This window comes from Arachis hypogaea, chromosome 17 (genome assembly GCF_003086295.3).
Source record: "Arachis hypogaea cultivar Tifrunner chromosome 17, arahy.Tifrunner.gnm2.J5K5, whole genome shotgun sequence".
NCBI lineage: Eukaryota > Viridiplantae > Streptophyta > Magnoliopsida > Fabales > Fabaceae > Arachis > Arachis hypogaea.
The window spans coordinates 2,776,234-2,791,098 of NC_092052.1; the positions used below are offsets into that span (position 1 = coordinate 2,776,234).

General features: G+C 28.4%; 1 pseudogene; it reads right to left on the reverse strand.

Moving 5' to 3' along the window:
• Window positions 1-8,451: 8,451 nt before the first annotated feature.
• LOC112765399 (uncharacterized) lies at window positions 8,452-11,883 on the reverse strand (annotated as a pseudogene).
• Between the last annotated feature and the right edge of the window lie 2,982 nt (window positions 11,884-14,865).

Genomic DNA, 14,865 nt, shown 5'->3' on the forward strand with positions numbered 1-14,865 from the left:
GAAAAAATTAAATTTAAAAATCGAAACTTAAGAAGTCATTTAATTAAGAATTAGTATTAGAATTTTAAATTTTAAATTTTTAAATATAATTTGCTAATTAGCTAGTGTAAATTTTAAATTTTTAAATAAAATTTTTTAATTAAATGTTCGTTGTTCATCAAGAATATAGGAATTTGTTAATTTAAGAATAATTTTATTAGTTTCATCATAAATAGTATCAATCCTATTATTTGTCGATAAAAATAAATAAAATTAAATACAATCTAAAAATTAATAACCTTATAAATTATGTAAATTTAGAAAAAATATTTAAAAAGAGAGAAAAAATGAAAGTACTTCTATTGTGCAGAAACAATTTAAAAGATAACAATGTAAATTGAATAAAGAGAAAATTTATAAATGTGGCAAGTAAAAAAATTTAAATTTAAAAATCGAAATGGTTAAGAAGTCACTTAATTGAATTAGTGTTAGAATTTCAAATTTTAAATTTTAAATAGAGTTTTTTAATTAGCTAGTACAAATTTTAAATTTTTAAATAAAATTTCCTAAATTAATTCAATTTTGTCGAAACAACATTAGAAATAGAATTAACGTATAGAAAAATGTCAAATTAATTTTTTTAAATAATATAAATAACCTCACATTTTAATAAGATTGATAATTCTATTTACTTTAATATAATCTTTTGTAATTAGCATAGTAACTTATAAATTATATAAAATTTTAAAAAATATTGTCAAACCTAATTGCTTACTTAAAAATTCAAAAAAAGTTTATTTGAATTTAAATTTAAAATTTTAAATATAATACTTTAATTAAAAATTATAATTAGATTTTCTTTTTAAAATAAATACACATTAAAAATCAATAACTAACTTAATTGTATCAACAATAATCCATATAAGAAATTTATAACTTTATGACATTAAATACTAAATTAGAAATTAACAGAATATCAACGGTGTGAATCGAATTAAAAATAAAACCATAAATAATAACCAAATAAGTTCAATTTATATTTAAAAAAAATTCTAAATTCCAAACATAAAAATCCAATAGAACCAAAAGAAAAATAACAACTCAAGAAAAGACAATATTTCTACTAAAACAAACTTAGCATTATTCTATTAGATATACTCTAAAAGGGATTCTAAAACATGTGCATCCAAATTCTCAAGTTTCATTCTCAATTTTGATCTTCTTGCAAGTTGAGGTATCTCCTTGCACCTTCGAATCTTCCGACTCCAAAGATAGTCGCTTGGTTGGTGTAATAGCATTTTCTAATACTTCGGATTCATCACTATCCGCAACTTCATTGGAGAATTCAAGCAACAAATTCTGTACAAAATACTACGTTAAATTAAAGACTTCCTTCTCACCTTTGATTTTATCTCAATAATATTTTTTAATAAAATAAAGATCTAACTTTGAGAAAACAAACAAACAAAAAATTCATTTTTTGAACAAATACCTTAATACCTTTTACTTTCTCCCCTTCAATGATTGATGAAGCTTTTGAAGTTGGAAACAAACCACCGGTGTAGTCAACATCCTAAAATTATAATTAGTTATTAATTATTATTTATAAATTAGATACTACTAATAATCAAAGAGGAGAAGATGTTGCATTTTTTTCAAAAATGTTTCCCTTAATAAAAAGGTTTGTTACCTATTAATAACATTAATAAAAATATTCATAACAAAATAAATTAAATAATAATTTAAAAAGATGAAAATATCAAAAATTTTAGATTTATAAAAATAAATATTCATCAATCTCTAATTCAATAATAGTGTACTTGGTAGATTTGTCATTCTTTTCAAGAGTTCTCTCACTCTCAATTCCAGCAAGATATCCAACAACATCTGAAATGATTTAAAATAAAAAAAAATTGTTATCAATAAGTTTATTAAAAATCAAAACACAGCCGAAATTATCAATAAAATAAATAAATTTATAAATAAATTATACTTTTTTTTAAACAATAACTTACCAACTAAGTAGGTGTAATCGTACCAAGGCGTGTATTTTTTTTCTCTAGAATTGATAAACAAAAATCAAAGAACAATTAGATGGGGATAAACAAATAAATTTAAAATATAAATAATATAAATTTAAAATAAAATTAAAAAATATTAGTAGAAAACTCACGTCTTTATCGAACCAAACCATCTCAATTGAGTATGGCAATAGAGAATTTTCGTAACTTGGTAGTGTCCATAACCATATCACTCGTATACGTACACACAAATTGTCGATTGTAGGATTGATGTCAGCAATTTTGTGAATACCAGCCATTGGAATAAGTAGAGAGATTTTGGATATATGTAAAAAAATGGATTAATGTACTTTAAATTGTGGTGCTTTATATCTCTCATAACTTATACTTTTATACTTGCATCATAACTAACTTTTTTTAAATTTGGTTGACTTTAATTTAAAATTTAAAAAATAACAAACTAAGTAAAACAACCCAAACTTAAAATTTGAAAATAACAACCTAAACAAATAATAATTTAAAAAATCTAAACTAACGTAAATCGTTATAGTAATATTAGTATGTAACAACTGAAGTATAATTAACGGAAATTTTTTTAAAACTCTAAATTTCTTTAAAAGAATTTATGTAGCTGCAATTTTAAAAAAGATCAACAAAATTTTAAAAAATAATGCTAAAAAGAATTAACAGATTTTTAAAAAATAGTGTTAAAATATAAAAAAGAACAATCTAAGTAAAATAATTTAAAATGTAAAAAATAACAATCTAAGTACAACAGTCTAAAATTTAAAAAATAACAACTTAAATAAAATAAATTAAAATTTTAAAAATAACAACCTAAGTAAAACAACCTAAACTTAAAATTTGAAAATAACAACTTAAGCAAATAATAATTTATGATTTATAAATATAAATCTTAAAATTTCTAGTGACGATACTTCAGCAAATGAACTCCCAGACTCAACGTATGAGTGCCACGTCAACAAATGAGCTCCACATTTGTATTACTATAAAGATAAAGATAAAGATAAAGATTATCTTATGCCACTTTTATATTACCTTATCCTCTCCTCATTTCTTGTCTTTTCAGCTTCTTTTCACTCTATCATAATTAATTATCACCCAGTAACATTATTATAACTCTCAATCTTATCTATCATTTTGATATATAACCATCTATTGTAATAACTTTTATGTATTGTTGAAGTTTTGATAAACTAATTCTTTTGTCTTTCTTAAATATCTAGATGTATAAAAACTATAGTTATTTTTTTAATTTGCCTGATAAGTCATCTTATTAATTTATTAAAAAAAATTTATTACATAAATTATTCAAAATTTTTACTCAAATAATCAAAATTTATTATCAATAATCCTAAAAATTAATATAAAAATATTTATTTTTAATTAATGTAATAAATAATAGTATATCGTTATAAGTTTTCTAACTAATAATTATAAATTTTAGTTGCATTTTAATATAGTACATCATTAGTTTTTATATTGGATTACCACCATATAAGTTTTATATTTATTTTTTTTACACATTAATTAAATTGTACTTTATTATTTTATTTTGTATGTTTTAAAATAATATGATTATTATATACTATAATAAGAATGACATTAGTTTTCATAATCTAATATGAATCTTCTTACTATTTTATTTGTCATATGAATACTATTTATAAAAAATAGTTATTTAAGGTGAAACACTACTTCAATTAAGAGAAATAGAAAACTTTTAGATTTATCATTTTGTTATATTTTTTAATTCTCACTTGATATTATTCAAATTTAATAAGTTGATAGTGGTGATTCCTTGTGATTAGTTAAAAATTTCAACTTTTTTTCTCAATTTTGACCAAACTCAATTTTGTTATTAAATAGTTTTTGTGGGTTATAATATTTTTTATTTTTCTATAATTGTATTTTTTTCTACAATAAGTACTTTTAAATTATCTAATGCTTAAAAATTCATTTTTTTTATTTTTTTGAAATGGTGAAAATTAAAGTTAAATGATATTAGTTATTTGTTTAACAAAATTATATATTTAATTTTTGTTATGTATTTTATTTTCTTTATGGTCTAAATTAGTCTATATATTATCAAATTATTTCTATTATTTATGCAACATTTTTTTCTTCTGATAATTATTTATTGATAAATGTTGAATTTATGGTTCTGTTTATTGTATTTTAATATGTTTATTTTAGTTACATTCAATAAATTGCCCAAATTCAAACCTATTTTTCGAACCACTTTTTTATCATATGATTGAAATTATTTAAATCAAGATTTTTAGATCCTAAAATTTTTAAAGTAAAAAAAAAATACAATAAAATAAATTAGAAAAATTAACAAAATGAAATCATTTTATTTTATTGGGTTGTCAAATTAGTTTAAAAATCAATTCAACAAATGTTTTTATCTTGCCACATCTTTAATATTATATATTAATCTAATGATCAGAAAAAAATAATATTATCTAATGTAAAACAGATTAAAAAAGAAAAAAGAAATTAATAAAATATGCGTAAGACTTTTTACTCCATCATTGGTAGGTGCAGACTTTCTTGAATTCTTTATAAGCTAATCAAATAATTTGTGCCATATGTTAAATGAACAATATTAAATCAATTAAATCTTTTTGAAATATAATTTATTTATTTAATTTAATTATAAACAAATTTGCATGTATTTAGATGTCACGTACAATACTCAACATAATTAATAGTTTAAAAAATTAATATATTAATGTTTTAACAAATTATTGATAAGTGTAGACTGCGTCATTCGTATGCCAATCAAATAACCAGTATTATATGCTAGACAAATGATATTATAAAAGACAAAATTAATAATATTTTGCAAAAGGTTATGCATGAAATTTTTTGTATTGTTAGTGAAATAAGTATATGCAAAATTAGTTTCGGATTATGTTAATAAGATTAAAATAAGATAGAAGAAATTGGAAAGTAAAAAAAAAAATACGTAATAACATATATGTATTACATTTTTGAAGCCCCTCTTACACTTTTATAAGGATAATCTATTTGTATTTTTTTATTGTCACTTTTTTTAACCAACTATTGTGCCTCATTGTTTTTTAGATTGTTCATACAACTCAGAATCATGAAAGGAAGCAAAAACAAATATCTTATAATTTATTAAACTATTCTCTTTAGCAGTATCATAAAAAATAGGTAATATCCATTATCAACAAAATACCAAATATAATTATACAACTCGATAATATAACTCCAAAGTAACACAGAGAACCTATTGACACCAATAATATATTATATGAGGCATAATAACAGCATTTTCTTTTATCATGTATGCTACACATTAAAATTTCTTCACATGCTGAATACTTTCTTACTGTTTCGCTTCATGTTGTATTTGTTGGTACATTGATTTCATGTCACCAGTGTACCTAACTCCTTATATAACTCTTGTGTCTAAACCTTTTATATATGTCTCATGACTCATGGTATCCATTACTTGCTCTCCACATGCATCCAAGGTCCATTATAAACTGTTGTCTTTGTCATGTATGCTACACATTAAAACTTCTTCGCTTGCTAGATACTTTCTTATTATTTCGCTTCATGTTGTATTTGTTGGCACATTGATTTCATGTCACTCTTAGCACCTACATGCTCATGGTATCACAACTCTTGTGTCTAAATCTTTTATATATGTCCCATGGTATCTATTACTTGCTCTCTAGTCTCCACACATCCAAAGTCCATTATAAACTGTTGTCTAATATTTTATTATTTTTTCATTCATTCTTGCCACTTCTATTATTTTCAACAACTACTCTTACTTCGTTCATACCAACCATTCTCATATGCAACTTCCTTTAAAGTCATTCTAGATTAATACGTATTAATATGTAAATAAAAGTATTTATCGACTTTAATAAACATAGACTTTAATAATACATATCAAACGATGTAAAAAAATATTAATAAATTTTAATAAATATAGAATATATTTATAAGTAAATAAATAAATGATTTTTTTCATATAACTTAAAATAAAAAATATAATCTCTTTTATTTTTAAATAAATTAAATATAACTTGTATAACTGCATAAAAAAATAAATATTTTTTATTTATTATCAATTATTATGTCATAAATTTTTTATAATATTAGAAAAATTTTATATTAAATGTTATTTTTAATTAAAAAATATAAAATATAAAACAATTAATTTTATTACAATTACTTGTATTGTCTATTTTAAATTTTTTTTATTTGTTATTATTTATTTTAATTATTTATTATGAAATTCATAATCTTGTTTGTTATTAGACATTTTATATATAGTAGTGTGCAATAACATATCTTTAAATTCATTCATTACGAAAAATTCTTTGAATAAATATTATATATTATATGATGAAGATAAAATATTTAAAAAAATTATTGTTACTATTTTATCCATTAAATTTATTTTGTGAAATGAATTATTTGAAGGCAGATGATTTCTTCAAAAATTGGACATCAGATTATAGTAATGCCTTTATATATTATTTAAAACTGGTTCATAAATGAAATTTGTTGAGATATTGAGCAGTAGTGCTCAATCCAGTTATACAAAAAAAAAAATACAAACTTTAAAGTACTTGTCTATTGGATTTTCTTTTAAAAATTAAAAATTAGTACTCAAAAATAAAATAAACCGTGAAGATAGATACCTGTTTCATTATCTATGTTTCTATCTTATATTTTTCAAAAGGAAAAAAGAAAAATAAAATTAAAATTATAAATTAAATTATTAATTAATTATTTTAAATTTTAAATTTTAAAATGTAAAAAATAAAAATTAATAATTAAACTAAATCATAATTGGTACCATTATTTTCTATATCTTAAAGATTTATCTTATTATATTATGACATGTGTAATTGATATATATATATATATATATATATATATATATATATATATATATATATATATATATATATATATATATATATATATATATATATATTTTGCAAGATTTCATGGCAGTTTTCCCTTATTCCTTCCCTCCTTTCTCGGCCACCTTTGCCATGAACTTCACAACGCATCACATCATGAATCCAAAAGGCATGAGATGTCTTCATGCAAATGGAATGTTTATTCTTGGTTGGTGATGGTGGCATTGGGGAGAAGGTTTCAATTAAAAGAGAGTGTAATTAGGATTAAAACTTAAAAAGGAGGGGGTGATTAAAATATTGGGGTGATTTTTTTTTTTTTAATTCTCAGTGGCTAAAAAATCAGCCTATTATTCACATTGTTCAAATTTTTTATTGTCTACCTAACAGAATTGAAACAACAATCGTTTGTGTAATTTTAAATTAATTTTTATTATTCATTATTTATTTATATTTCATGCACACTTGAATCCTCAAGTAAAAGATGAGTATTTTCTATACATAAAAAATTAATTAAATTAAATAACTGTATGAAATATTTAGATAATAATATGGTGAAAATTTAAGTGCAGTCAATTTCACGTAAAGTTGACAGTTGAAATCGGTTAAATGATTAAATTTTTATCTAACAGCTATCAATTATCAATTTCACGTGAAGTTGACTGTACCTAAATTTCTACCTAATAATATACATAAAATTTTAAATTCTAATTTTCTTAATACTAATTGACAACATAAAAGGTGGTATTCGTGTTTGCAAATGTGTTTGTAAGATGTTGGAGACAGTGATTTCTGATCCTTGCTTTTACCAAATTGCATCTTAAGTTCAAACGCATTGGCAATTTGGCATGAAACAACCAATTTGACAACCTCTTAAACTCAAAAGGATGGTTAGGAAAGGTTCAACAATTATGATTTGAACTCCTTTCTGCTATCAGATAACGAGAAGGACAAGAAGATTCATCTTAAGTGATGCGATTGTGTGCTACACTAATCATCTCATATTCATATCAATGTTTTCCAGCTAAAAGTTGTATTTTTTTTTTTTGGGTCAATAAAAGTTGTATTATTTTTAATAGTCAACTATTGATTACATTTTTTACTTATTTTTTGAGAGGATGGAAAATATTGGTAAAGTTTTGTACAAGGGTGCAAATTATACCAAGATCATCATTATAAAAATCCAACTTATGCAAATATTAATTGACGGCAATATACCTATGATGTAAAGTAATGATTAAAAACAAGAAATAGATAATGAAGAATACAATTAATTCTGCACTAACGAACATTCACAATAGTTAACAAATATACATCCTGAGATTTTGACTAACCTTCCATGCTCCATTTCTCTACTTGTGATTTGGAAAGATAAATGTAACGAGTTTTATACCCAGAAACAAAGAGATTTATTGATTCATGTACCATGGAAAACTACTTTAAATATGCAGTATAATTTATAAAAACAATAGCCAAAAATAATTATAGATAGCTAAAAAGATTGCTCAACATTACCCAAGTCATAAGTATATTATGTAATCAGAAATATATGGGGGTCACAGATCGGTCCTACACTCACAAATCAGTACACTGTCTTTGCAATCCGGCATCATATTTTTGTTCCTTTCTTGACAATCTACACAATTGATTTATAAGTCTAATGCTCAGGCTGCAATGGCATAACCTCCTCCGAAAACATGATTTTCTAACATAGAACTTCTCATCAACACATTTTAAAAAATTCCCTAACTACAAGATGGTTTGCAACATGCACATGTCCAAGGTCCAAATCTTCAATTCTTCAGAGCATCAACAATAACAACTCGAATTTAGCTGCGACAGTAATTTAAACTTCTCTTTAGTATTGACAAAAAAAAAAAATGAGGGATGCTAGTTAACCATAGGTCAGAGCAGATAAGACAAAAATGAAGTACAAGATGCTGAATACAAATCCAAGTTAAAGATTTAATAAATTAGTTGTAATTAGTGGCCATACAAAAAAATGGATTTCTTCATAAAAATTTAGCCCACAAAGATTTTACAATAACCAGTGAACTGGCTGAAAGTAATGTTAACATGTCAGCAAAAATTAAAGGTTCCTGAAAATGCAGCTAGAAAAAAGCAGAGGCACATAATTCAATTGATATGATCGTACAATTAAAGAACAGATCGGTCACAGAGAACACCAGGTGACAGCCCCACTTCTAACTAGTGGTTAATACTTAATACTTTTATATAGATTGAATCGAATGTACTACTCGTATAATAATATTAATACCAAATTATTCAACTCATGTAAAAGTACCCAACCAAAATGAGATCAACACAACACATGATACATACAATCTGTATCATGTTTTAATTTAACGAAAGTATAGAGAACCAACTTTTAGTTAGCCAACATTAGTGTTTAGGTTTATAATTTAGGATTTAAGGTTAAAGATTTATGAGTTAGGGTCTAGATTTTAAGATGAACAAAATAATTTTAAAAAAGTTGGCTGATGTTGGCCAAAAAAAGTTGGTTACCTAGCATCACTCTTTAATTTATATTCCAAATATGTATTCTAAGGGGTCAATCAGTTAATTCAGCTTCAATAATTTCTATTATTTGATTAATGAAATGCATTTTTCTATAAAAAAGAATATGATTAAGAAGGAGAGAAGATAATAAAAGGAAATGGATGATAAGAGATTCTCTATGGAAGATCATGGGAAAAAAATACTCAAAGTGCTTTCTATGAAGTGTAGCTTACAAATCTCAACATGTTTAAGTGGGAAAATCCTCTAAAAAGATCATTAGCTTTACACCAAATAGATGTGACCAATTTAATCCCATCCTACAAAACATGGTTGTCCTGAAAATCTGTTTTATGCAAGGCAATGAAATATATTCGACAGAAAATGTGAACATATGTGACAGAAGTATACTAAGTTATTCTAATTGTCTTCCCCCTCCCCCTCCCTCTCCTCTTTCGATTCTGTTATTTGTCATCCACAGATAGACAACAATATTAACCCAGTAAATTTTATTCTGTTATTTATTAGCAAAATACTATTGACTAGCATTGAAATGCCCAAAATAAAGCTGAACAGTTGTGCTTGACTACAATCCTGCATGAAAACCACAGAATGAATCAAGACTTGAGGATAAAGGAGAATCTTCGGCAGGAGGTATCGAGTTTGACCTTGGAATTAATAACAACTTCAATGGCTATGGATAAGTGAAAAGAGAATAAAGTGAAAACTGAAATCTAAGATACATGGTCACGGGTGCAGCTCAACTATGAAAAGTGAGACAGTGTATTTCATTTTGGGGGAGAACAAAAGCTTCTATAGATAGTTTGTTCACAGTAAAGTCATCCATAGATAGTTCAAATTAGCTACATTGTTATTTAAATAAACCAAAATTGTTTGACAATGAAGGCTACCTAATTCAATTAGCAGGATTCACAGTCAAATCACAAACACAAAGGAAGAAAATCCATAGAAATTCCCTATAAATAAACCCACATATACAAAGGTACAAGTGAAAGACAAAAGGTTTATCACAAAACTCATGTAAGTTGCTGCTACCATTATACTAATAAACTTCATACCGACTAACTGATTTCCTTCTGTTACTCAATCATAAACTAACAAAATGATTTATTAGGACTATACCCTATATCCAAAAGTAAACTCAATAAACTGTTTATGAGTATGACTATGATATGCCAAATACTGTCTTCTTTGTCTGCAGCTAATTGCTTCTAGTGATAGCATTCTAACATATCTACAAATCATACTACCAAAATACACGATGAACAATTTCATTTTTATTTCAAAACTGCAAATTCCCATCGTATCTTAATTTCATGAACTTCCATGACCACTCTTCGTCCATCAAGACATCACAATCTTAGACAAAAACAAAAAGAAAAATATAATCCTACGCAAATTATGCTAGATAACCAAAAAACACAAGCTATATTAGTTATCATAAACAAATCAAAATAGAAGAAGGAAAAAATAAGAAATTACCTAGTTCATTACCACTACTGCTGTTGCTGGTTTTGTGGGTTCGGTGGAGGAGGCATGCCTGGGCGAGGAGGTCCGAACGCCGGAACGCCGCTGCCAGGTGGGGGAGGCATCCCAGGACGAGGCGGAGGCGGGGCGGGAATCCGCGACCTTGGCGGAGCAGGAGGCCCTCTCACCATCTGACCAGGTGGTGGAGGACCCATAGGCCGCTGCCCAAACTGTGGCGGAACAGGGAAAGGCTGTGGAGGCCCACCACCGGGCCTGGGTGGTGCAAATTGCCCAGGCGGCATCGGAGGTGGTGGGCTCGTGCCATTGGCGGTGGACCCTGACCAGGATACCTCGGCATCTGGCCAGGCGGCCGCATAACCGGTGCAGTGCCGGGATAAGAAACTGGTGGCGCCGAAAGCTGCGGCGGGCGCGAGATCTGCGGCTGCATCATGCCGGGAGCTGGTCCACCAACACCACGGGGCCTGGACAACTGGAGCTGCGGGGATACCTAGGCCTGCGGCACGGCCGATGCCAGGACCGCCCATTGCGGCGGCATTGACGGCCTTAGCGCGTGACTCTTCAGGCGGCGGAGGACCCTCGACGGTCATGGAGATAACCTCCTCGCCGCGTAAGAGAACCAGGCCAAGTGTGCGGCGGTCCTCGCGGTCTTCTCCTGGCGTTTTTTTTCCCTTGGCCGGTGGAAGCTTCCGGAACTCTTCGCAGTCACCGAGGACGAGGTTCATGTGGCGGTCGAAGGCCATAAATTTTCCGACGAGCTGACGGCCGTCTTGGATAGTGACCCTCATTCGGTAGTTAATGTATTGAAAGCATCTTGTGTAGAACCTATGCACAATTACTCAAGAGGGGGTGAATTGAGTATTGCAACAACAATGAATCTTTTTGCGAAAGTTAAAGACAATATACAAAAGTGTTATTGTACTAGTATTTTTCCAAGAGCTTAACTCAATTGCTAAGCATTTATAAGGAGCTTTTACTTTCCAATAGACACCAACTCAAATAAATTGATCAAGCTTTTCACCAATCGGACTTAAGCTATTCCTTAAGTACTTACGAAGCTACTTTTCGATCACAATTTATTTGCTCAAAGGTAAAAGACAATAATATTGAAGAGATGAGTTTGGAGAGATGCAAACGCTATTTAGAGTGGTTCGGCACAATCCTTGTCCTACGTCCACTTTCTTTCTCAATCGCTATTGAGAAGTTCCACTATTGCCAAGCTTCAAGGCGCTCGCGCAAAACCTTTTACAATCCGAGTCCTTAGTTTCTAACACCTCACGGTATATGATCACCACTCGTATACTAACCCACTCCACTTAGAGATACCTTTTCTAAGATTTGCCTTGAGTACTTAGTATACCTCTTTGGTATCCTCACCGACTATAGTGTTTATAACTCTTGACTCAACCTTGGAGATCACACTCGAATTTACAAAGTGTACAAGAAAACAATTCTCAAAGAATTGTTGAGATGAAATGAGTACTCTCTAGAAGAGTGTATGATTACAAGTTTAGCACTATTGAACCAATTGATATTGCTCTCTCAAATTGTGTATTATAACACCTTAAAAAATGTGTAGAATGAAAGAATATGAACAAGATAGTTTGCAAATACTCACTTATGTGAAATAAGGCTTCAATCCATCTATTTATAGACTCCCCAAACCTTAGAAACGTTGGGGGGTTAATAGGATGGAGCCGTTTTGTTAAAACTAGCCGTTTTTTATGTTTTTGAATCATTTGCATCGATGCATAACACTTTGCATCGATGCAAATGTGTCTTTGAAGCTGAAATTTGAATTTTCAGCTAGGTTGCATCGATGCAAACATCTTTGCATCGATGCAACAAGTCGTTGCATGCTTTGCATCGATGCAAGATGAGTGTGCATCGATGCAAACCTTAAAGAATGGTTTAAAATCACTTCAAAATACTTAGGATTGATCTCAAACTTGTTGGAGTCAATTTCTATGCTTTTGTACCTTTGAAAACAAGTTTTTAAACCATTTGGCTAGCATCGAGTTGCAAGATGTGCATCAAAACATTTTGTGAGTGTGTGTTGAGAGATTTAGCAATTGGTTCTTAACAAGAAGTTACCTAAGTCCTAAGACACTATACTTGTCTTCAAATGTTGTGGACTTGAGTTTCTTGTTGTTGTTGTGTTGCTTTCAACTCTTCATTCCTCAATGTTGAATGTTGGTTGATCTTTCAACATGCTTTGTTCATTCAAGTTGTTTGTTGGTTTGTCTTTCATGTCGTTTGTTGGTTTGTCATTCATCAAAACCTACGAATACAAACTTCGCATACAAGCAACATGATTTACAATTTCCCCCTTTTTGATAATGACAAACCAATTTTGAGGATATGCATTTATAAATGATTTTGAAAGCAACAATAATGCACTTTGTTTTATAGAAAGCTTTGGAGAAGACTTCACAAAAATTTTTTTGCAGGAGTTCCCCCTAAATATGTGCATTTGTTCCCTTAAAGGGCGTTTATCAAAGAAAATGATTTAGATATCAAAGTTTTTGCTTAGCGGAAGTCTTTTTGAAATCATTGTTTCGCAAACTTATTTCTTCTTTTCAAATCCTCAAACTTCTTCTTTTTCAAAAGTTCAAAACTTTTAAATATCCTCAAACTTTTCTTCCCCCTTTTGACATTATCAAAAAGAAAGGAGTTTGAAATGTGTCATAGAAGCATGCATAAAACAATGAATTTGGCTAGCATGCATAATTCCCCTTTTTAAGTTCAATTTCTCTATTAATTTCAAGGATGAGATATTCCCCCTTTCAAAAAAGAATTTGATTTTCTTTTTATATATAACAAGCATGCATAATTCCCCCTAAAGAAGTGAAATATATTAAAGCATGCACATTAACTTAAAATAGGGGTACCAATCCTATTTTGAGTTATTCACCAAATAAGCATACAAGCATTAATCATTAAACAAAATTATGAAGGAAATATCAAAGTATTTAAACCATAATAGAAATCCTTAGCTTACTAGGAGTTAGTTTAACAGTTCATATGATCAAATAAACATAAAGCAATAAAAAGTGACTTGATGAAGAAAAAAACTTCAATTTGTTGATCCTCCATTGTTTATAATCTTCAAATACTTCAATCTACCTCAAGTTTAATCACTCATTCATCAACTCATAAATCTACAAAACAATGGCTAATTGGATATCTCCAATGCTTAAGTTAGTAAAAGATAGCAATATAAATACAATGAGTTCAAACAAATCATATTAGATTAGAATCCAAGATACCAAGTTCATTTCGGATGTTAAAAAAACTTTCTTTACATAAAGGTTTAGTGAAGATGTCCGCTAGTTATTTACTAGTTTCGACAAATTCAATAACCACATCACCCTTTTCAACATGGTCTCTTATGAAGTGATGTCTAATCTCAATATGCTTGGTTCTTGAATGTTGAACCGGATTCTTGGTTAAATTTATTGCACTAGTATTATCACATTTGATAGGAATGTGATCAAGCATGAGTCCATAGTCCACAAGTTGTTGTTTCATCCATAAAATTTGGGCGCAACAACTACCGGCGGCTACATACTCGGCTTCGGCGGTAGACAAGGCTACACTTACTTGTTTCTTACTATGCCATGAAACAAGAGAGTTTCCTAGCAAGTGACAAGTGCCGCTAGTGCTTTTCCTATCCAATTTGCAACCGGCAAAATCGGAATCGGAATAACCAATCAAATCACAAGTGGATCCTTTTGGATACCACAAGCCAACATTTAGAGTTCCTATGAGATACTTCATAATCCTTTTTACCGCACTTAAGTGAGATTCCTTAGGATTAGCTTGGTATCTCGCACACATGCATACACTAAACATGATATCTGGCCTACTTGCCGTTAGATAAAGTAATGATCCTATCATGC